At 42.3% G+C, this 25965-nt stretch overlaps 1 protein-coding gene across 5 annotated transcripts in view; it reads right to left on the reverse strand.

Annotated features, from left to right (window-relative positions):
- Nrip1 (nuclear receptor interacting protein 1) overlaps window positions 1-25965 on the reverse strand; it is an 83649-nt gene that overhangs the window by 31669 nt on the left and 26015 nt on the right. For 4 of the 5 annotated variants that reach the window (XM_039088447.2, XM_039088446.2, XM_039088448.2 and 1 more), the window contains one exon: window positions 10617-10735. The exons of the other annotated variant lie outside the window; for it this stretch is intronic. The gene's annotated coding sequence lies outside the window, so the exon portion shown is untranslated. The remainder of the gene's footprint in view (window positions 1-10616; window positions 10736-25965) is intronic. 5 annotated transcript variants of the gene reach the window in all.

The following is a 25965-nucleotide window of genomic DNA, read 5'->3' on the forward strand; positions in this document are numbered from 1 at the left end:
AGCAGGGAGGCTGGAGGAGGCAGGCTTGCTACAAGGGGAGAATGCCCAATTAGGCAGCTGTCACACAAAGCATAGGCTGCAAAATTATCCCCTGTCAAAAGAAAGAGCAGCTGCCGGGTGCCAATTACAGCAACCTTTCAACCCTTTAGGTACTGGAAACTACACACAAGCAAATGAAGAACAATTAGCGATAACAAATCGATGAATTAGGACAGTGAATTAGAACGAGTAGCAGGTGAGCGTAGGTCACACATGACATTTAGGGCATACCAGACTCCAGGCAAGGGCAAAGCTCACTGCCTCGCACCATGCCCTTGCATATAGATTCCCTTAATAGTCTTTTGGCAAACCGGCAATCCTTTTAGATATCTACACCTAAAAAATGTGTGTCTCGATGCGAGGATCCTTTTCTTTTCCTGGATTCAAACAAATGTTTCTCAACAGGAAGAAAATCCCTCACGATAACAGGCCTAGCAAACTCTAGATTGTTCTTATACAATCTACCACATTATCCACTCAAACTTTAAAAAAAAGTCCAGTGTAGCCCACAGAGTCCAAACTATCTGTGAAAATACTCACACTGAAAGTACTATACATCTTACAAGCTAGTTGGCCACATTCCCACTCGCTCCAATTTGCAGAAAAGCAATAGGGTCTGGATTCTGAGGAAATTCTTCTCAATATCATAAAAGTGAAATCAAATTTCTCTGCCCAAATGTGATATTCTTTCCCATAAAGAAATAACCATTTTAATGGTTTTATATCTAACACCTATAAAGATAACAACCATAAAATTATTCTCATCCATTATTGGGCCCCAATACTACACCAGTGACATGCATGAAGTCCAAGAAGAAGACACTGATCCTGAAGTCTACCCCGCTGAGGTACTGGCTACTTAGCACCAACGCTCAGTGGAAAGCGAGTCCAACATGGCTTCCAAGTATTCATGGGCATGGTGTCATTAGCTTTAACACGTCAACTTCCCTGAGAAGCAAGTTTCCTTATAGTCCATTTTAAATCCAAAGTAACTCTTGGCAACTTGAAAAACCTGAATGGTATCAGCTGGTGATTTTAAAGAAACAGAGGCTAACATGTTCAGTGAGGCATCTCCATCAGACATGGGTGTGTGTCGGAGAGAAAGATGATCAGGCCTTCACTCGTCTCCCTCCTGTAGAGTGTAAATAAACCACGGCTACAAGAGGGTCATCCCTAGTTCTTCAAGCCATTTGATAAAATGTCCAGGACCCATGTCATAGAGAGAAAACTCCATTAAAAGTTTATCTCAAGATTACATTTTTTAAATTATGTTTTGTCTCAAGAAACAAACTAGACATTCATACAAATTTTCTTTATTTTAGAATGCAACCCCGTAATGTCAGACAGGAAGAATGAAAAAGAAACAGCAAGTAGACGGGGAGGAAGGAGTTAACGCCTTTAGAATTCAGTTTCCATCATACATGGGTGACTATCTCTTTAAATAATTTAAATCCTCTCCATCAACTACAAAGCTGTTTTGAAGCCATTTTGCTTTGTTCTTTACATGTGTTCTAATTAAGAAATGACCTTGTCATCACGCACACCAGAAATCCGGGATTATTTCCTTCAGCAAAAAATTCACAAAGCCTCCCCAAAAAAGAAAGAGTGGGGGGCAGGGGGGGGAGAGAGAGAGAGAGAGAGAGAGAGAGAGAGAGAGAGAGAGAGAGAGAGAGACTTCTTCCCTAGTTCCCTCACTGAGGAAGTTGTTTGTTGGTTGGCTGAAAGCTGAAGCAGTTCCACCGCATAATTTTTTTCTGTTGTTGTTGAATGTCACAGGGCGGGTTAGTGTGACCTTGAGCTGCATCAGCGGCTCAGCAAGGGTCGAGATGCCTGCAGGCGCCCTTGTACTGGATTTGCAAGACAAAAACCTTCAAACTGGCTGAAGGACATCTTAAATCTCTTCAAAGGTTTCCCGAACTAATCTGGGCTGCTCTTAGCAGGATCAGCGCCAGTATGAGAAGCAAAATTAAAAACAAGGTCTTTGACAGGATGCTGTCTCCTCTTAACCCTTCCAGAGCAGAACAGAACACATTACAGGCATTCTGGAGAGATGGCTTACCTAGTAGCACTCTTTCATAACAAATTATGTAAGCCAGAAATCACAAAAAGATGGGGTGGGGGAGACACCATTAGTCCTCAAAAGCAAACAACACTCCTACATTTTCTTTACAACGGATTTGAGCTGGGTATTTCTTTCCTTCACTCTACTTTAGAGTCATGGAGATAAACCTGAAAATTACAACTACCTTTTTTAGATTTGCAGCAGTGACAGGGGAAGACTGTGAAAATCACCCCATCGACACGAATCTAGGAGTTTCAGTGTTTGAAAAATAAGCTTTGGGCTGGTTAAATTGCAGACTTCGTGCAACTGCATATGCCTTGCTAAAATGCCTACCAAATGGTACGGTGTGACTAGAGAAAGTTGCACTGGGAAGGACCTTCAGCCTAGAGAAAGGGGGCCTGAGAGGAATCATAAAGTTAGCTTCGTGCTGTGTGTTGGGAGGCAAACTTGCCCTTCTCCACTGTTCTCAGCATCTCCATGCACGGACAAAAGGGGAAGAGTGTGGCAGCTAAGGCTTGCTTGAGTGTGACACCTCCAGCTTTATGTGTTGGAACTGCATCCTCAATTTCATCCACTAATGGTACTAATAGGAAGAAATGACATCATAAAGGTGTGGTCCCCATAAAGGAAGAAATTAGCACTTAGAATGGCCGAGCTCTGAGTGCTCACACCACGTGATGCCCCCTGCTACCCAATCATTCTTAGGATGTACCAAGAAGCCTTCACCAGACACCAAGCAAATGTCAGTACAGGGCTCTCCAGCTGTTCAGTACCTGGAACCCCAAGAAACTCACTCATTCCCCTTCCAATACTTAACCTGGGGTACATTGTTAGAGCAACAGAAAATAGACTAAAGAGAGGTGAATGTTTGGTCTTTCCCAGCGCAAGGCCTTTGGAGTTTAATGTAGGAGCTATAGTAAGCAAGTTTTAAAATCATTATTCTAAAAGGAAAAAAAAAAAAGATCTGGGCATAATAGTGCACTCCTCTGATTCCAGAATTTAGGAGGCAGAGGCAGGGGGATCTCTGTGAGGTCAAGGCAGCCTGGTCTACAGAGCTAATTCCAGGAGAAACCCACTCTAGAAAAAAACAAAAAACAAAACTGCCTAACAAGTTTATAACATCACTGTGCACGGCACATCTTTTCTCTTGTCTCTGTGCAGAGAGGCAGGAAGTATATGCTGTTAAGGGCTATGCTGCAAACCCTGAATACATGGAGTAGGCATAACCTAGGTTCTGGTTCTCTGAGTGTACAGATGGTGGGAAATGGTGGCTAAGGATGGGGCAGAGCCCACCACAAGAGAATGGCAACATTCTAGGTCATGGCAATGGATGTGAAGACACAGCAGAACTGGTGTGACACAGGAAGGGGTAATTATTTATTGTGACTAGAGATTAAGCTAACAATGCTCGTAGGTCCAAGGACTTTTGAGTCAAGGCCATGCCAAGGAGCTTAGGCCTTTATCTGTTGGGAATGGATGGCTTATAGGAAATGATATGATTAAAGGAATGTTTTAAAAAACAAAACAAACAAAAGAAACTGTGGGGTTGTTGATGGCTTAGAGAAAAGATGTGGTAGACCAGTTGGTGCAAAGAAGAAGTCAAGAGTAAAATGAAAGCGTGGGCAGCCAAGTTCCACACAGCTCGGAGAAAGACTACAATCAGGACTGAAACTTTAGGAAGTGATTTGTGTAATATAAAGAGTGCTACAAAATAGATGTTAATTAACAGCAAAAGATGAAAAGAATAGAATTACCAGATTTCTAGCATAGATGTATAAAATACTGTGTTGATGTGATCTGTATGAAATTTCAAGGAAAACAAAAATACCAGTAGACATCAGAATTTAAAATCTGAACTGTACGTAACTCAAATATATTCTGATCCGAGGCAAATGCTTTGATATTATGAAAGCAGTGTGTAGCAGTTTTAAACAATGTGAAGCCATATTTCTGTTTTTCTCTTTTGTTTTGTTTATCTGAGAAGGGGTCTTGCATCCTACATGGTCTCAGCTGGCCTTGAACTCACAATTCTACCACCTTAGCCTCTGTCTGAAGTATCAGGATTACAGGATTGGGTCACTGCATCAACCTCAAAGGCTTTTGGCTAGGAGCCAGAAACTGAAGTAGTGGTCTGGCCTAAATTATTATATGGTTGCTGGAGTTAAAACAGTAATAAAGGGGAAAAATACTTGACAAACACTAACTGAGGGCCTACTATGCTTAGAACAACAACAAAAAAATAATTAAAAGATTAAAGGACTCCTAGTGTTCTGTGGGTTTCTTGCTATGCTTCTAGATTATCACTGGTAATCACATGAAGTCCCAAATTCCAGCTCATTTCATGACATCACCATACAATAAGGGACTATGAGCTGTTAATAAATCAAGAGCCTGGTAAGTAGCCATTTTGGGATTACCATCTAGCCACAAGGTACACGCTGCATTCTCAGAACTCTCAGGAAGACCCAGTACTCAGGGAATTGAAGAGTCGTTAAATACTCCAGAGACTGACTGTCCTGCTAAGACCTCAGAAGGAATTTAACAGAGTGTCAGCCAAGGTAGAGCAGGGGGGTGCAGGGAGCAAGAGTCACTAGGGCCAAAGAAGTATCTGCCAGAGCACAAAAGGAAAGCCAGCATCAGGGGTCAGGCTGAGGCAAGAGGAAGGGAAGGGCACACAGAGGAGAAGAGAATGAAACACTTGAAGGGGAGCTTACCATTGTCCCCAAAGAAAACTATGGACTTCATCTTAAGACTCCATTAATGAGCAAGCTTCCACAACCCCAACAGTGAGATTTCCACAGGAGAAGGGCGTCACAAGTCATAAAAAGGGACAGCTCTTGAAAGCCAGGGTTACTGACAGTGCCTGACTAGGAATGACCTTATGAGTATCCACAAATAAAATGACTTCTTGAGTAAGCATCTCTCTGTCTTATGACTGCCAAGCTGACACTGGTAATAGGTTCCAGTACATTCTATGTCTAGACATTAATAGAAGAGTGGGTAACATGATGAACTCTGTAGAAGTTAAGACGAAAACGTACAAATGTACAAACACAAGTTGGGTTACATTAGGAGGAATGTATGGAACATTCTGCTGGCAATGAGAATTCTCATTCTGAGAATGAGTCTCAGAATATGAGTCAGTGATGCTCAAGGGTTTTTATTCAGGATGCACAAGAGATCAGGACTACATTCATGATACAAAATATATGTGCTTTGGGGTATCTTCCTAACATGTCTACATGGTGCCATTCGGAAGCTACATGCTATTGTTTTAATGGCTTTTGAAATGGATCTTTGAATGTTTTTTCATTTTCATTTCAAAATGTTCTCAGTTCGAATTTCTCATATGGCAAATAACAGGTGTTATGACTGACCTAGATGAAAACTCAGCTGGATCCTCAACAGATTAGGGATATGAAGTGGTCCTGAGAAGCTTGGGAACCAAGGACAGCATACTAGGGCAAAAGCCGAGAAGAAACATCTTGACTCTCATCAAACAAAGGCCAAGTTTTGTAGTCTCCAGGCTGTCTATGCAGATAAAGAACGCTCTTAAGTAGGGGTGTGGCTCAGTGGAAGAGTGCTTGCCTCCAGAGCACAAATCCTTAGATAGGTTCAATCTCTCAAACCATGGAAGATAAAACAAAGTAAGAAAAGAAGAAAGGGGGAGAAAGATATCCCCTGTGTCAAAATTTCCCCCAGATCCAGTTGAAGAAACGAAAGGGTGTTAATTGTAGAGGAGTCGAAGGCGAAGGAGGACTTAAAACACTTCCCATCTCTGCAGTCAGCATCTTTTCAAACTTACCACACCATTAGTAACGTCCACAGATGCTGATAAAGGAGCTGCTGTCTGGTGAGAACTGAGGCTACAAGGATGGTCAATGACAAACCCACCTAAAACAGCTTTACAAGCTTTTCGATCAACAACACACTGAGATCATAGTTAAACAAAGCCATGAAGAAAATAAGAAAGCACTGACAAGAAAGAGTGGGGAACCAAAAGCAACCTGGCTACAGACGCAGCCTGTGAACTGGCTTAAGGGGCAATCAAGTACCTTGCCAACTGGGATACTTTAGGGCGAGGAAGGACCATGAGAACAAGGAAGAGAAGCATGCATATAACACAACACCTTCTAGAAACAGTTACCTCGTCAAAACATGGGATTTGCCAGGAATTAGGAACTTTCTCAGGGTGTGGCACTCATAAGGTATCCTTGAGTCCCATGAAAGATTGGTCCATAGGATCCATATGCCTTTGGCTTAATTCCATCCTGACATGACAGAAGCCTTTGAAGAGTCACAGTGGGCGGATGCTAACAGCGCTAATTGGACTGCAAACAGAGGAGAAAGCAGACCCGTCACCATGCACACACTGAAAACACCAGCTTGGGAAGCATCTAGGGATAGCAAGGAGGGGTAGGGTCAATGGCAAGACACGAAATGAGACTCCTCACCGCATTACTCAGGCCACCCCATGAGCCAGCTTTCTGTGTGAAATTACAAAGGGACCAACGGGATTAGAAAATGAGACTGATGTCTGATTCCAGACAGGGGAGTTTTGCCACCAAAATAAAAGGCTCTACTGTTAGAAACACTCCGAGTTAGGGTAGCCAAAAGTGCAGATAATCAAGATCAAGTTGGCCACCCAAAAGAAAAGAACCACGATCTGATCAAGAATGCACTGGTTCAGCAGAGTTTTTCATTGTCTTACTTACGTCATTTGAACAGAACAGCAAAAAATTCCAAGCACATCCGGAAGTTTAGTACAGTAGGGATTTCCCTCCCAAATGACGTGAGTCATATTAATTCTTCAGAAGAGCCAAGGGAAGGCCATTCTTTACAGATATCAAATTTAGAAGAAATGTTAATTATGCTTTTCCCTCTGCAATGATAACTCAGGATTAATTAAGAAAGGCTTGTTATTTTCCTATGATTGTTAAGCTGTGAGAATCACCCAAGCATAAAATGACAAGAAAAACAACACAAGTAAATTGGAGTTTTGGGGAAACGTGGTGGCCAAGACATTGGGACAGGGACCTCTGTAAGGGCTGCAGGCTTAGCCTCCGAAATAAGATGGCTGGCTGCGAGGAAGGGAATTATAAGTAGATGGAAGCGATGTTGGAAATTAACAACACTTCATCTGAGCCAAGGATCTAGATCTCCTTACCAGGGTTATCCATAGCCAGAGAAGCTCCAAGGGGGCAGCCAAACTGGTTGGTGGCAGCCAACATGACTTATGGCAATTAATTCCAATTAAATGGACCGATCTGGGTTTTGCCCGCAGCACATTCCTAGGTCCACTGTGTGGAAGTTTAAATGCTTGCACAAAACGCCCACTGTGTGGAAGTTTAAATGCTTGCACAAAACGCCCACTGTGTGGAAGTTTAAATGCTTGCACAAACTGTTATATACTAAGCAGAAGGCATGCACCAGCACTACGTGGCCAGGGCTTTGCTTTCTGGTTGAAGTCATCTTGGCCCAGAACAGTTAACACAGTGCATCAATATAAAGACAACGCCACCAATAGTTTATTATACCTTATTTCTATAGTGTCTCATCATTAGTTATTACTGCTAACCTTCTATTACAGCTAACTTTAGATTAACCTTCGTCACAGGCATGTACATAAAATATGGTGTGCTGTACCTAGGAAATTCTGTATTATACATGATGATATCGGCACGCACTGGGGCCTCTGGATCTGAAGAGTACTATTCTTTCAGTAGGCTTTTTTTTTTAAATCTTGATATTTATTTAATGTATTTGTGAGCACACACATGCCACAGTTTGTGTGCGTTAGAGAACACAAATGCACACGTGTGAGTCTGGAGCTTGAACTGAGAAATGGAAGACCACCTCCTCATGCGCTGAGGAACCACCCATCCCAGAGGTGCCCATTTCTAAACTAGAACATTTTAGGAAAACAATTCCATGTATTTTTTGTCCACTGCCCTTACCAACCTGATATCCATCCAATCTCTCAGAACCAGCTAAATCTCTGACCGTTTTCATGTTTTTACAGAAATCTCTTTTTCTGACATAAAAGGTGAATATGCAGCACCTGCTGAAAGTTTCCACAGTTCAATCAGACTCGAAAATATGCATTAATATGCACTCTTTCCTAGTGAAAAGGCATATCACAGAAAGCATTTCCTTCTGTGGAAAAATTATTATGGTCACATATTTAACCTAGAATGACTCAAAGTCAATCATTAATTTTATTTAATAATTTTTCATAAAAATAAACTAATGAATATTGCACAGAGAAAGTGAGCAGGGCTGGGGTCCTGTACAATTCACCTTAAGGGTAAATCTCTTTTGTTAGTATATAGAATTATTCCTTTTCTTGAAGAAAACTGAACACATGGAAAAACTGGTATAAGACATTAAATGTTTCATATGTGTTCCATGTTTTATATGGCTTTCAATAGTCAATAATCTATTTGTTTCTTCAATCCTCTTCTTCATTCAAAAAGTATATTACCATTCTTTAAGTTTAAGGATGGTTTCTTTAGTGTGGTTGTGTGACAAACTATGATAAAGAAAACATTATTAAAAATAACTTGTCAAACACTGTCTAGCACATCTTGATGAGGACAAAATACTGTTCACTGACTGATGGGAAGCCTGCTACAGACATTACAAATCATGACCCTGCCATACCCAAGCTTTCTTGACCATGGCTCTGATGAACGAGTGTTCGAGAGTGAATATACACACATACACACATTGCACATACACATATACGTACATTATACATACACACATATATACATTACACATACACATACATCCCACATACACAGACACATATATTACACTTGCATATACTCATACATTACACATATGCATACACACACATTACACATACACATATACATACATACACCAGGTGTCAGGTATTTCAGGCTGCCTTGGAACTTCCTATGCAAGCAAGGGTGATTTTGTACTCACTCTTCTGCCCCCACCTCCTGTGTGCGGCTGTCACACGCCTGTGCACACAGGCATAACACAGTGTTATACAGTGTTAGGGTTGAAGCTACAGCTCCCATGATGACAAATACATTTTACAAAATAACAGGCAGGTAAATTCACCTTAAAAATCTCGAATCATGTGAAGTGTATGTAAAAGGTCTAAAATAAATATATAAATTATCCTCAATGATTAATTTCCGCATTTCCAAAGCCATCCACTGTTCTAACTATTCTTAGTTTCCTTAGAAGGGAAATCTACACTGATAGTCCCCGTCCCCCACTTCTTTTCTTGAGTGAGGCTGTCTGTACCAGGTGGCCCAGCCTGCTGGAACCCAGCGCTGTCCTGACTTAGCCTCTGGTGAGGGAATTGCAGCCACCACAGCAGCTAAATGTGCTGCTTTTCTAAGAACTTCGCCTGGGCTGTGCTTTCATCTCCTCACCATCGGCATCACCTGCTCAACCCTGAAGCGACTGCAACTTCTTGTGACTCAGTAAAACAAGGGTGTTGGCAGTCAACAAACCCATGACACCTTCTGTCCTCACGTTAACAAACTCAAAAGTTGAGTCCTAGGTTTCAACATGTAAACAGATTTCACTGTGGGAACATGCGGACACATGTGGGTTAAAGAACTTGGGAGCCGGTGGAAGCAGAGCTGAGGTGAGTTTTAATTTACAGGAAGAGGATGGAGACAAACAGGAGAAGTGGCCAGTGACCATCTACTGCTGCTCTTAGGCACTTTGGAAAACAACGCTTTGAGGGTTTTCTTGGTGAGATGAGAAGAAAATATAAACATTAAGGACGCTGCTTTTTCTGACCAGAGTTTCCGGATCCCTGGCTGGAAGCAAACTCATCCGAGGAAGCATAACACGGGAGCATTCGGCTTTTCCCTGCTGGGACAGCCTGCCACAGCCCAGGAATAAATCGTAAGGTCTGAGGCTGCAGTTATACTAGAAACGGTCGGGTCAACTCAACCAGGACTTACTATTCACCCATCTCTTCTGATTTTTTTTTAAACTCAAACCAAATATGTAATCATTTCTCAAAAATGCCTTGTAGGAGGTAACCATTTTATACAACTCCAAAACATGATGCCCTACCCACAATACCTAAACGTTTCTCCTTTCCCCTCCAAAAAGTAACTAACTTTGAACACGATTAGGATTTCTACTGCAGATATCAGCTTTGCAACCTCTATGAGTTTGGGTAAAAATAGATATTATCCACACTCACACAGCTTCCACTTCCCAGCCCCTCTATGGAAGGAATCCTCCCAATCCTTTGTATTTAGGAAAATCTTGATTTTTGGCTTTTCTTCTGGCATTTACTCTCTTTCACCGTTTGCTTACATTGATTTGATTCTTTACTGTAAAGTCTTTAGATGGGACCTTACGTGTTGTCTTAACCACCCTGCCTAAGGGGATAATTCCGATAGATAAAGCGCAAAATAGATATCTGGTAATTTACAACCAAGAAAGAACCATCTAAAACAGATTAAAGCCACGAGGATGAAGCCAGAGAAAGGAGGGAAAGGATTCTCACCGTCTGTCTCGCCCTGAGCCTCTGCTATGTGGGAAAGGAAGTTGAGAAGGTCGTTGAAAAGTGGCTCTGATGTCACCGGAGTCTTCAGATTCTCCCGTCCACCTCAGTCTACTGCGCACCTTAGAGCAGGAAAGGGACACTTTGGCAACTATTTCAGACCAGATTTAGGAACATTATTTTGTGACAGTCAATTCATTTATCTCAGAATCGTTCCTTGTTCAAATTCAATACAGAAGGAATCATTTGACAGGTAAATATAAACTGTTTATGATTATTAGTTTATTAAAGGAATGCAAAAGGTCCTTGCTATGGAAATAATACATTTGCTTAATTATGAGAAGATGCTATGCCAAAATAAACCATGACAAGGATGTGTTGTTGCTACAAAGTACCTGTTAGCCTACATGAACTGCAAATTTCCTAGTGTTCTGTCAAATTCATCCATTATGAGTCACCCCAAAATTCTATGTACCTCTAATGATATAGACAAACAAAAGAAAAACAACTATAGTTTCTCTCACATTAAATTTCTTCAGTTTCAGAATAGCAACAATTTAACCTTCCCAACACAGTAAGCATCAGACATCTTACATTCATACAAGGACAGCAGAGAAAAGCTAGAATCAGTTTTGAAGGTAACAGCCCTCAAACTGAAGAAAAAAACAAAAAAACAAAAAAACAAACCACGTGGACCAGCTGAGGTAAATAAACTATGGGCAAGTCCACACACTTACAGTCTTACTGTCTAGGTACAGTGGAGTCCAGCACCAGTGTATTATTGATACAATTAACAGGAATGCAAACTGATGTACTATGGGAAACCATAGATCAGTGGGGTTTCCTGGGAGAATGAGGACATAAGGTGGGACATAAGAGAGGTGCTACAGTAACTGTAACTCATGGTTTATGACCCTTAATGTCGCAATTCCAATCCTAAGACTTACTTTTGAAGAAAACAAGGAACATGGAAGGATATAAAAAAATTAGCATTGTAGATAAAAATGTGTAATGTGTATTATTTCTAGAATATAGATTGAAATAAAAAGGCCTAAAAGTAGTTAAACAATAACTTATTACACCATGAGATAGTATATACGATACAGTATCATATACGAAGTCTTATAGAAGGAAATTGAGTTCTACTGAGTGATATATATTAAGAATTATAGAAACAACACTATGTTTAGCGCAAATATTTTTGTGTTAAAACAATACAAAATTACAGCATCCTTTCTGCATTCAGACATAATTATTTTTTTTCTTTCTGCTGATAAATATTTTGCAATTTTCTTCAACAAACGTCTATGTCTAACAAATGAAAGCTGAAAATGACAACCAGGAAAAAGTGGGCCTGCTTGGTACAAGAGAGGCATCTAAGAGGTATCCCAAGTCAGAGGTGGTTCTGTGGCCACCCTGCTCCACCACTGACCTGCTAAGTAGGGAGGGCTGGGTAAACCAGAGAAAACGGGAGTCATCGTTAAGCTGCATGCTTTCCCAGTTGCAGAGCACTTTACTAGGTTAAGCATATTTACCCTTTACAGCGAGGCTACAGGGGTACAGCGGACTCGGAGGAGAGTCCCAAGCTCTAGATTTTGGAGTCAAATCAGATCTTGCCAATAAAATCTGACAGGAATTCTCAGTAAAGTAAGGGGTGGGGTGGAGGGAGGGTTAATTACATTTCCTGACTATATATAGAAGGAAGTTATTCACATGTGATCTTTAAAACAACCACATTTGCGATTATGTCTTAGACTACAACAGAGACCTTGAGGGATTCTCTACATTCTAATTCCTAGCCTTGGAAACTATTCCCAATAAATCAATCTTGACTTGGTTGAGAAATATCAAATCACTGACATCCTACTAATTATTCGGTGTTATTACATTTCTTCTCTTCTTGAGAAATACCATTACTTGGTCTTTAAATATGGAAGACGAGCACGATCTGACTGTTTGAGAACACAGCACCGATGGAATTTTAGGGTTCATGCTCTATCTTCCTTAGTATAGCCTCCAATAGCGATGCTCTATGAAGAATGCTACCTGCCCCTGTCTAGAGAAAAGGGAGGGTCTGTAGAATAGCATATTAAATGGTTGGTCCACATTGCTGACGGTGATAAAGTACAGGAGTCTTCACAACAAAGCTCTTGCTCACACTCCCAAGGACAGTTATCGGAGTCTGGCACAACACGACACCTTCTGCGTGCAACTCAAAAGAACCCTGTGAGCCAAGCGTTATCACTTCCACTTGCTGGATGAAAAAACTGATTTAAGCTACCTCAAGTCACAAAGTCAAAGGAAGCTAAAGAAGAAATCACTCTGTGGGATCAGGTGGGGTCAGGCAGATCTCTGTAAGGTCAAGGCCAGCCAGGTCTGTGTAGTGAGACCTGACTGGGGGGGGGGGGAGGGGCGGGGGGGAGACCACAGAAAGAAAAAAGAAGAAACCAAATTCTGGTAACATTTAAGTTGAAAAAAAAATCCAAGCATTGGAAATTATCTGAAATATTAATAGTCACCCTTCCATAGTAATATTCATTTGCAGGCTTCTCAAATCATATACATATTGGAAAACAAAACAAACATTGAAGCAGATGAAGTCTATTTTATAGAGGGGGAGGTAAAATCAAGCCTGCGTCTATGTGGACACTTACTACATTCTAGAACTGATGATTTGATGGCTACTCTCCACCAGTGTTATTATCCATCTTTTGAACTATGTATGAACACAAGGGAAAATATAGATATTTAAACTTAACAACAAAGGTTAGCATAGAGAGAGTAACAGCTTTCACACATGAACATTTACAAAGTTCTTATGTAAGGAAGCGTTTAAGTTAGTCTCATGGACAAGTCAAGGACTCAGTGTGTCAGATATGTTTTGAAGGAGGACAAAAGGACACAGACTTCTGAGGAAACCCTTCATTCATTAGCAGGCGTGTGCCTGCCTGTCCGCGCTCGGCTTTGAGCTTCTTCCCTGGCTTTGCCACTGTGCTGGACATCGTCAACTGCTCTTGTTACAGCTCCTTACATCATACCAGTTTGCCCTCCATCCCATTACTAACGTGCATTGCAGTTTGTCTCACCTTGCTGGTGCAAACAGTTAGCATCACACTGATGGTTAAAGATTGTAGACTTTGCTGACTACAATGCTGAAATACCATCCACTCAATGAGAAACTCGAGCGATAAATATGGAAACACATAACTTGGAGCAATTTACAGTCAACTCTACTGGGACACTAAAGAGGCGACTCAGAGGACAAGAGCACCTCCTCTTCCAAAAGATCTTGGTTCGATTCCCAGTACCCATTCTTTGGCTTACAATCATCTCCAACCTCATATCAGATGCTCAACTTTCCACGGGCAGTCAACTCACTTACATGAGGTGCCTACATGCTGGCATACACCCATACATAGGAATATTTTTAAAACAATATCCTAAGTGAGCAAAAATATATAAATTAGTGGAGAAATTAGTGCCTCTTTGTCCACAGGCAGTGTAATCTTGAATGACATCTTCCACATATCTCTTTAAGATTAATAAAAAAGCTTACAAAAGTTTATGATAGATGACAAGACCTTTCACAGGGGTCACCAAAGGCCACTGGAAACCACAGATATTTACATCATGATTCATAACATTAATGAAATTACAGTCATGAAGTAGCAACGAAAATAATCTTCTGGTTGTGGGTCAGCACAACATGAAGAACTGTATTAAAGGGTCTCAGCATGAGGAAGGTTGAGAATCATGGCTCTAGGGGATCCAACACCCTTTTCTGCTTTCTGCAGGCCCCTGTGCACATACCCACCCAAGCATGCACAAGTACACATTAAAGAAATCATTTTTAAAATGGTTAAGTTTAAAAGACTTAAAACCACCTACTGCCCAAACCTTCTCTAAAGCTATCATGAGAGCCCATGCATTCCTATGTTCCTGATAAGAACATATGAGGCCTGGCCACTCTGGGAAGGAGCTGGCCCGTCTCAGACAGTTACATGGATGCATACATTCACAACATCGCGACAGTTTCACAGGAGGCTGTTTAAAGAGGAGAAACCAAAGCGAGTCAAAAGATTGTATGCAAATGGGATTTGTATCAATCCTCTTAGGCAAGATTGAAACCAAAGCAAACATCCAGCGATGATGGGATAAGAAGGAGATAGTAACCAAAACAAATGCCATGTGTAGTGCTCTGTAAAGCAAGATCTACACCACAGAAGGGGAAAGGGGACACCAGAAGGAACTTTCAGACCCAGTGTCAGTTTATTTTAAACAAAGATGCCATAGAATAGACAATCTTGTTGATAAATGGTCATAAAATTCGAAGAATGTGTGAGTGAATAAGTATCATCCTTTAGTTTACTGCCTGTTAAACTAATTACCTGGGCCACTGCTGGAAGCAACAAAAAGAACAACACTTGTAGAAGAAACAGGAGATTGTAAGTTAGAGGAAGTCCCTGCGTAAATCAGTAGAGGCACAATCCACAAAAATTGAACAATTGACCTTCATTAAAGTCTCCAAGAGATGTCAGTTATCTAAAAAGCCAACACCAGAGTGGGAAAAAATGTCTGTGACTCATAAGTGATAAAAGAATTTCATCCAGCACATATTAAATTCCTTAGGACTCAAGAAGGATGAAGATTAAAAAGTACTTCAAAGAAGAAGGGTCAGTCAGCACACAATATGGTGACCATTATAATTTCATCATAACTGTTGATGAAGTGACAGAGACCATGCTACCAATGCTACAGTACCTATCATTTTTCATTTGAAAAACATCGTAAGTTAGAAATGATGGTGGGTGAACCTGGTTGGACTAATTGACTTTCCATTGCTGTGATTAAACACCAACAAAAGATCACATTGGGGAGGAAGAGCTTTACTTCATTTTACCACTTAAGAGTCCATAAATGAGAAGTTAGGCCAGCAACTCAAGCAGCAACTGAAAAACAGAAGCAATGGAGGAGTGCTGCTTACTGGCTTGCTCTTCCTGACCTTCTCAGATTGCTTTCCAACCTGGGGCCACCTACTCAGAAGTGGCACCACCCACAGTGGGCTAGGCCCTCCCATACCAATCATTAAAGAAGAAAACCAACCTCCTCACTCCTCCCATTCCCTTACTTCCTCCCCCACCCACCCCACACCCCAGCTTGCCTATAGGCCTAACTGGTAGAGACATTTTTCAACTGAATTTCCCTCTTCCCAGAAGCTTTGACATAGCTAGGGTCAAGTTAACAAAAAAAAAAAAAAAAAAAAAAAAAAAGTGACCATCAGACTCCTCTACACCAGATGAGAACATAAGGGGCCTGGCCACTTTGGGAAAGAGCTGGAAAGTTTCATACAGTTACATACATGTATACATTCGCAATGCCCCAACAGTTTCACACATGGTTTTTTAAGGAAGAGAAACCAAAACACGTCCAAAACTTGCATGCAAATGAGATTGGTATCAATCCTTGTAGCCAAGACGGTGAGCAAAGCAAACAATCGCAGTGATGGACTGATAAGGGTGAGGTAGTAACAAGAAACCAAACACAAACAAAGGGAAGCCACTGTGACTGCGGACCAAGGCTCAGAGTTTAAGGAGCAGTGACGAAGGAAGCTCCATGTAGTACAGCCGGATTCCATGTGGAGGGGGCAGCCAGAAGAGCTCGACTGAGGCGGGAAAGCAGATAACTCCTGGCCAGAGAAGGAACAGCACTGTGAAATGAGCAGGGGACACTGGTGAGACCACCATCTTCTAAAAAAGACAGCTGCAATGACTGATGTCTGGAAAATTTATATGAAACCATCAAACTCAATATCGCCAGTGTGTCAACTATGTGGTATTTCAATGACAGGTCTAGCTGGTGCAAAGACTTAAGAGAACACACAGCACAACATTTAGAAAATCAAACTGTCTTAAAAGGATCTCATATAAAAAGAAGTCTCACTTTATTCATTTCATTATTTAAATAAAAATTGCAATCTAAGATAAAATGATGTATTACAATTACTCCTTGGAGAATTCAGAAATAGCCTGAAGTGTCATCTCCTTCACATGCCGCAGAGGGCACGTAATCTACTGCATAGACGACGCATGGAAAGAATTAAAGAGTTCTTTAAAAATTAACAGCTGCTATACTATCCAAAGATTCTACTCCTAGGTATATCGAGACAGGACAAGATAACTTTGTCTACACAAGAATTCCCATGATTTTATCATGGTCCATCATCCAAATAGTAAATAACGTGTTAAATTGGACCAGTGAAATATTATTCAGCCATAAAAAAGAATAAAGTAGGGCTGCATTCTACAAACATTTCATTTTATTACACTTACTGAAAAGAGCCAATCAACAAAAAGCGCATGTGTATGGGGGTCGGGGGACCCAAACAGAAACCGATCTGAAAATACTCAACAACAAAATATACTTAAAGAACACAAGAAAGCTATAAACACCATCCGCTCTTGTCTGGGGCAAGAACACTGGGCATTGGAGACATTATCAGGGGAAACTAAAGAACCTAACTTGCCATGTGCAGGAAGAAAACAATTTGTCTCAAATCAAATCAGCACATTCATACGATGTCAATCTAATTCCAAAAGGCTTTATGAACTGACTAAACAGATCCGAAACAGCCAATCTCATTACTCCATCTGTTCACAAAGACTCCAAGAGAGGCCATGTTCTGCCCAAAACCAGGTCTCCCTCAGTATAAAGCTCTAGAAGTTAACTTATCGTGCTCTGGAAAAAACAGACAACTGACATCTGGGTAGGAGCCATCATAGGTGACACATGCTGCTCTGTGGGTTCCAGCGCCATTCAGTGTCCTGAAACAATTAGTTATCTATAAACGAAAACAAGGACTTAAAGTTTCACATATGAAGGCAAGGGTCTAATATTTTACAAATGATACAGAAGAGATAATGAACTCCAAGCTGGGCAGTGGTACAGGCTGAGGCAAGAAGATGGGGAATTAAAGTCATCCTCAGCTACGTGGCAGGTTCAAGGCTAACTTGGGCTCCTCCCAGGGAGAAAGAGAATGAAATAGAAAGAAAATACAAAAAGACAAGGGAGGCTTCATGAGACACACAAAGAGCTAACTAGAAAAGCATAATAAAGTCAATTTCATTATCATTAAAACCTTCCATCCACTAGAAAGTAAATTTTATTTTTAAAAAGTTTAAGATGCAGACAAGGCTGCCTAACATATTACTGTTATTTGTAGTTCTGAGGCTGGAACTCAGGACCCTGTCCAGGCTGCAAACAGAACAACTGAGCTGTAGGCCCCGCCCATATATAAACACATCATGGAAGAATACAATAGTGAATCATGGTGTAAAACAATGTTGGACATCTCATTAGAAAGCACGGAAAAGCAAACTAATACCAAAAAAAGATGCTACCTCCTAGAACACACACTGTCTCTCTGTGTATCACTCTCAGCCCTCAGGATGTATCCCCTCCCAGCCCCCGACTCCCCGAGGCCCTTGATGGTGCCAACGGTTATATAGCACAACAGTTGCTATATAACAGCTTCTGATACTGTCTACACTTCTCTCTTGGGTATGTATTCTAGAGTCTTACCTGGTGAAAACCCATAAAACCAACGTTGACTCCATCAATGCTCTATAACAGCTGTGGTATCTCATGGTGTCTGAATATGTCAGCACAGATCCAGCTGTCTTGGTAAGTGATGTCTTACAAAGACTCACATAACTACACTTGGTTCCCAGTTGGTGGCACTGTTTAAGGAAGCTGTGGAACCTTTAGGTGGTGCAGCCTTGCTCCCTGTGTGCACTCTCTCTCCTGTTTCCTGTGTATAGACTAAAGATCTGCCAGCTTCCTGCTCCTGCCACCGGCTGCTATGTCTTCCCTTGCCACAATGGACTCTGACCTTGGAAACCACCGAAAGCCAAAATAAACTCTTTCTGAGATCATGCTGATCATGGTCTTGGTCTTCTATCACAGCAACAGGAAAGGAACGTACACCAAACCAAAATGAAACAGGCAAACAAAAACACCCACATATCAACCAACAAAGAAATGAATAAATTCACACAACATACTATTACCCAGCAGGGAAAATAAATGGAACATAAATACAGCAGTATAAATGATTTCCAAAAACCTACAATGAATTCAAAAGAACAAGTCTTGGGAGACTACGTTCAAAATACTATGATTTCACGAGATGTAACAAAAACATAAAATTAACTAACATAGAATGTAAGTATCCAGGTGGGAAGAGCAGCACTATTAAGAACAACACAAGTGACGAACATAAAATTTGGAAGTGGGTCCAGGGTTGCAAATGGTGAGAATCAAGCTGTGTGAGTAAGGATGGGCGCTGGTTGATAGAAGGATCACATTAGTGATGCTCTCTCTGCAGGGGGGCAATTCTTGAGATATCATTTCAGTATTGGGTCTCACAATGTAACCCAAAGGGGAGCAGCCTTCACTTGAAGATCTGAAATGCAAAGCTCACATCCTACAACTTCTAAAGTCTCTGCCATGATATCAGAAAGCTTCAGGTTTTAGAACCTTTCAGGGAGTTGGGCTACAAGCCCTGTAAATTTCAAGCAAATATTCAAAAATAACAGCAGGAACTCTGAAGTATGAAGCACCTCGGACAGGGGGCACTCAAGTGCAGCCCCGTTTACAGTACGTGAGACATAACGAAAACAAATGAGCTGTGTGCTGTGGCCAATGGAACTCTGCTGTGATGAGAAGCAGTCTGGGCACACTTCTCAAAAAAAATGCTCACATATGCATGACAGTCTCCAGGAAGTAGATTCCCCACCACCTTAATTAACAACAAATAAATAAAACTGAAGGAGTATATTAAAGATGCACACATTCACAAGAATGGGAAAGCAGACTTGCAGGTAAAGGATTACAGCTTGCCTAGGGTCTCAAAAAAAACCATCCAAAGACCTGCCTGCTTGTGGCTCTCAGGAGATGGTGGTGGGAGTCACCCAGTGCTCCAGAGCTTCAGACGCTCAGAGCTTCAGCGTCTTCACAGGCTTCTCTCCCCAGTTGAGGGTAAAAGCCAATAGTCATTGATCTGTCATGATTAGCAAAAGAGTCAGGAGAAAAGCCTAACTCACCCTTCAAAGCGAAATATTTGCCCAACATAGACTTCCTTATATTTGTTATATACTGCTTTTAGCTCAAAAGCGATTAAAATTGTCCAGTGATGAAGCTTCAGAGGTAGGGCACATTGCTTAAGAAAACTGCTGTATGGAACCCTAGTATTCTTTAAAAATTTAAATAATGAACCGCCATAATGTTCTAGATCACGTTTTCTATTTGAATATTTTCACAGTATCTACCATGGGAAAGGCACTTTGAAATGCTCTGAGGTATTGGGCCGCACACACTTAAGTTCTTCACGACTGTTCTTGTAGAGTTCAGATGAGTACAGTGCTCTGACTTACTGAACTAACTCCTCTTCAGAAGAAAGGGAAGCAAAGCAACTCACTCCGTCACATGACCACAGGGCACTGATTCATTCTGATAGCTTTCGTGTGAATTTAACTATAAGTTGACCAAGAACTGCATTAGTGTTGTGTGGAAAAACTTTTCCTGGGATCACACTATGCACACCTCAGGTGATCTAAACCTCCTCCAGGCAGCTTGGCTGCTGTGTCCTCTTCTCCCAGAGACTGAGCCTTCTCTATAGGTTGTTTCTGTGAAAGAGACTCTTAGCTTTTAGTGACCCTGGGAGGGGGTGACTACAGACGTCCACCTATGGCTAAGAAATAAGATATCATGACCTAGCAATAGTCACTTGTTCTTGGGAGCTTCACAATGGCTCTGAGCTGAGGTTGGTAACAGCAGTGATCTCTGGGTGGGAACGCAGCTTTATCATCTAGAAGTTCTTTTCTGCTGGGTTCTATAATCTCCCCAGGAGCAGGGTTTTATCCTGGCTTTCCATTGTAGGCATGCTGACCTCCTTCTTGAAGATTCCATGAGAAGGCTATTATCTTCCCAATGAGAGCTAGGTCATTATTGCACAAGCAGGCACTTCCTGCCTGGCATGTAGTATCTTAGCACGCAGCATCCATAAGCCAAGCAGGAATGTTGGTGACAGTGTTCTACTAGCAGACGGCATGGCTGCTTCTAGCACTATAAAAGCCAGCTACCAAGGTGGGAGTTTCTGGTTCAGTCCCAGTTTCATTTCTTTGTGTCCTGGAGTCAGAGCATGCGCGTGTAGAGTCTTTAGTTATAGGGCTCACAGTCTAGTTTTGGCATATAACCAACAGCAGTAACAATATCCTTTCCAGTTAGGGGTGGGGGTGGGGAGTCAGGGGCTTCCCTCTCCAACTGTCAGGAGGCATCGCACATGGCCAGAGGTTTTCATTCAGTAACCATATGTCTTCTGGGAGTGTCCTTTTCCATCCATGTCAAAGCATCTCTTGAATTTTATCTTTCAATTAGCCCAGCCCCCGTAGGACGGGAAGGAAGGTGGACACACCATCTCACATAGCTGTCTCTCCAGTGGCTTTCCCTGTCTGCAAAACACTCAGTTTCACTTTACGTCATCTATAGAAGACCCATTTCTAGACAATGGTCCAGACAAGGCAACAGACTGAACCGCCATCCCGTAACAAATAAGGGATTACAAGAAAAACACAGTGAAGCTCTCCAGTCTGCTGTCATCTGTTCTGAGCAGGGCCGGGTGACCCCAGAGACTCACAACTAAGCTGATCCTAAAGTGGAATGTAGCAAAGACACAGGTAGCACAGAAAGGTCCCATCCATCTGTATTGGTTGCTTCCTCCACAGATCAAAGTGTGTACAAAGCATGTAGGAGGTGTTTTCTTCGCTCCCTCTAACTCTCTGCCATTCTCTCTGAGCCATTATGTTTCCATATCCCACAGCTCATCCATGGAGCACCACCCCTACATTTATACATGCACCATGAGCCTCAAGAGTCTGACTTTAATTTGCTTAGACCTACTCATGGCCAAGGGGGAACATGCTCGGCTCTCCCCTGCCGCACCTGCTGGCTCCCTGGGTCCCAGTGGCCCTGGGCTGGCACATTGGGTGTAGCTGATGCTATTACTTTCCATTCAACAACCCTGGCTGGTGAGGGATCTTCTGGCTGGGCAAACTATCTCCACTCTGGCACAGCCTCTTGGTGGAGGGAAATGTAGCCCCGTAACTCTGGGGGTGGGAGGTGATATGTACCTACTCCTGGGACAGGCTTAATCACTTTCACCCATATTGTTCTCCGAACTGTTCGTTAGGCTTTCAAGTCTTCCAGCAGCTCTTAAGAGCACAATTTCGCTTTCTATCAATTGTTTCCTTAGGAAGTCCAGCTCTTCGAAAAATCTTGTCACACCTGTCTTCCAGTAACCCAAACAGATGCCTTTCTCTGTTTTACCTTTTGCTTATCTCTTCTAAGACCGCACGACTCTCCCCTTCCCAACTCTCTTTGCATGCTGGTCCGTGCAGGATCCACCTTTTCTTTAACTTCTCTGTGACCGCAGTACTATCTGGCCCAATGGACCAGGGTTCAAACACAGCTTCTCTTATTCCTGGTTCCCTTTAGCATCCCCCACTATAGATCCCCAGCCGCTGCCATTTGTGGAGACCTCAGGGGGAAATAAGCAACTGTCCCTAATGCATTTAATACGGCAGACCATCAGGAACGGATTTCACTCATGTTATCTCAGGTTACGAGTCTTCGTCTTAAGAAAGGATGTCTGGTATACATCACCCAGTTTTTCTGCATCCACAGAGTGATCTCATCTGCTCCCGCATCCCACAGACTCACAAGTCAGGCTGTGACAGGCTTTTATTGCTTAAGTCTTTTCCAATTCCAGCAGTTCAAGTGTTGAATATTTCCTAATCACCCCAGTTTCTTGTATGGGGCCACTGTAAAGGCCAGTTTCTGTACACTGCACCGCAGATTTCCCATCTTTTTCTACTTAAGGATAGACTTGAGGGGTATCGTCTACTGCTGTGACCACCTCTCATCCTCTTGCTTGTCTAAGGTACTTGCTAAACCAGAGGCCAACACAAAGAATCTCCCTTACTCATTGCAACTGCTCCTTTACACAATCAAGTTCCAGCATGGTCACCGTCCTGTCTACTGATGAACTTCAGCTGCACACAACAGTGGCCAGGCCACCTCTGCCGCTGTGTGTTGACAGCCCCCACCTTTGTGGGTTATGCTTAAAGACATCAAAATGTCCTCCAAACCCTTAACTGTTCCCAGGGTACCTCCATATTCATATGGTGGACCCCACTCATCTAGTAGGCACGCTATGCCATGCCACATAGATAAAGACTGATGCCCTGGGATTCCTCCCAAAGACACTCCTAATCGTGATGGCTCAGAAACATGCAACCCCTGTCGTAGATAGTATAATGGCACATTAACACACACCACTAGGTAAAAGAACTGTGTTGGAATTTCCTCCGTGGATGCTCTTGCCCCAGGCTGCTTGGACTTGCTTTCCTTGGCTGCATGCCTTGCTACCCCAGTAGCCAGGATCCACTCCTTCCCAACGTATCTGTGGACCTGCCATGTCCCCGTTCTGGAATCAATTATGTAACAAAACTAGTGACACGCAGTCAACTCATCCCAGATCGAATACCGCCATGGCTCGACCTGGTGAACAATCACTCCTATTGGAGCTCCAGGAGTAAGGGTGAGGGGTTCCCTAAAGAAAAAGAAACGACTCAAAACCAGTTGCTTTCTGACTTTGAGCCAACCCAGGATGGACGACAGCTCACAAACGCTGTGGAGCACACTGCAGACTGCGGGCAGCCAAACAGGGTTCCACCCTTTCCAGGTGCCTCAGTGTAAGGGCTTTTCCCGTGCAAGGGCGTCTTGACAGTCAAAAGCCAAAGAATACCACAAAGTCACACCACAAAACTAACCTCACACAAGAAGAATTATCAGAGAGAAGAACAGAATGGTGGCTGCCTCTGAGGGGGAGGAGAGATGGGAATGCAGGAGAAGGCCTTTATACTTTTTGGAGCATGAGCCTGGTAGGAAAGTATCCTACTATAAAAACAATTATTTAGTTATTAACCCTGAGTGTGTGTAGAGGGGTGAGGAGTGTGTGTGTGTGTGTGGGTGGGGGGGTGTTTCTAAGTTCCAAGTCTCAGAGCTTCAGCTTGTCTGAGGGACCCTCAGCTTTTATTGCTTACCAGGGCAGGGAGAGGCCCAATGAATCTGGTCAGTTTTAGAGACTTCCTGAAGCTATTTGAGTTGTTTACCTGCCTAAGAACCTTCCCTGTAAAATGGAAAGTTGGGAAAGATTACCTTCATACAGTTTGGAAGGCCGAGTGCCTCACATTACTGAGAAAAAGGATGTTTAAAAACAAAAGAAAACAACTAAAAACAAAACCATTCTATTTGTCCTGAGACGTACTGCTTATTAAAAACCACTACAGCTATTACAAAGTTTATGCCTTCAAACCTTGAAGCACTGATTTAAATAAATACATTTAATATGTAAATTTTAAAAACAGAAAAAAAAGGCCCTTAAATCTACATTCAGCATCCGAATCCTTCACTCTAAAGTTACTCCCAAGTTTCCATTTGTTTAACACAGAACATCGCTCCCTTTTATTTTGGATTATTATGTTGGATTATTTTGTAAATGTGTACCGTAGATTTATCTATGGTTTACAATGCTGTGAAAATGATCGGTAAGTATCAGGTCACTGTGCTGTTGCAGTGTGACTAAGAGCGTCCTTTCCCTTCCACCCGTATGCCGAGTGACTCCCCCTCACTCCCCCAGAGCAGTCATAGTCTCCTGGCGGCAGTACTCCCACCCCAAGACGCACTATCTCCATCTTCCAGCTCTCAGCCTCTGACAGCTGAGGCCTTCGGGAGCACAGCCTAAACGTGCCCTTGTATTCCTCCAGGTCTTCCCTGCCGCATTCTCGGTTCCCATTTCTATCTAGCACTGAAGAAGGCACCACGACGTTCAACAGCTCTGCCTGTCTCACCAACAGGCACGCTCTGGGACCACAGCAAAGCCTTCTGCTTTTCAGTTCTCTACCCACAAGGCACAAAGGAACAACTAGAAAAGAGTGTCGCTGCCTAAACACGATGGCATTTTGTGATCACACAAGACAGATACCAGGAATCCACGAAACTGCTGTCTCCACAAATGGGAACACCGGTGGTATCCCTCCCTGACTAGATGGCCAAAATCAGGCAAATTCTCTCTTCAATTAAGTTCAGCTACATCAAGCTATCAATGATTGACAAATAACATTTTCTCTGATCGTAAGGGTCACAGCAGGAGAGGTTAATGAGACTTTGCCCCTTGAGTTTACTGGGAATTGTTTTCTCTCTCGAATAACAAGCAAACAGCACAGGCAAACGGCCATGTTGCAACCCGGATGAGTTACAGTGCTGCAACATCAACATGGCAGGACAGCAAGAGGGAAAGCGCCGGGATCTATCCCTGGAACCAAGTGCCCACTGTTCAAACTCTCCATGCATGTATGGGGTGAGCTTTTCTTAATTAGCTTTTGTTAGGATGTGTGCTTATAGAACATGACCCACGAAGAAAGAAAACAAGACATTTTAACATGAATCCATTTTCTCCTGGCAATGTTTTAAATGTCCCCATGATAAATTAGAAAATGGGGCCAACCATAGTGACACATGCTTTTTTTTCATCCCAGCACTCAGGAGGCAGAGGCAGGTAGATGTCTGTGAGTCATGCCAGCAAGTGTCTGGCTGGACAAGGATATATAGTGAGAGCATGCACCAAAAAATAAAATGCCAACAAACAAGAACAGAAAACATATGACCAGAGCAGAGGCCGCCCAAATGTACTATTTAACTACTTCGATTGTAAGATCATGCTCTAATCCCCACATGCTTATAACACTCTTCACAACAGTAAATGCTTATCCAAAGTAGAGAGGGGGCAGGGAGAGCTGTGTAAGAACATAGGAGGAAAGGTTTCAAGGCCAAACACACTAAGGTGATAATGAATTAAGGAAAACGAGAAGAGGTAACTATGTTCTTCATGAGTGTGCACACTCTTTAGAATGCAGGCACTGCCAATTGCTACTCATGCCACCCTTCATCCCAAGGAAATCCTAGACTGGAGATGTAGTGGGGGGTGGGGGGTACGCATGCAGGGAGGGAGAGTGAATGTCAGTTGGAGTCAAAAAGCCCTTTGACTGTTAATTTAAAAGCAAACCTTCACAAAGCCCAAACTATTTGTTTAAACTAAGAACTTAAGATCTCAGAACCATAACACTACAATGTAAAAAACAAACAAAAAATTACAAATTGTATAATTCTTATAACAGCAAAAGAACCTACTCCTGGCATAACTGGATCAAAATAGGCAACGTTACAAAGTTTTGCT

Source organism: Rattus norvegicus, chromosome 11 (assembly GCF_036323735.1).
Source record: "Rattus norvegicus strain BN/NHsdMcwi chromosome 11, GRCr8, whole genome shotgun sequence".
NCBI lineage: Eukaryota > Metazoa > Chordata > Mammalia > Rodentia > Muridae > Rattus > Rattus norvegicus.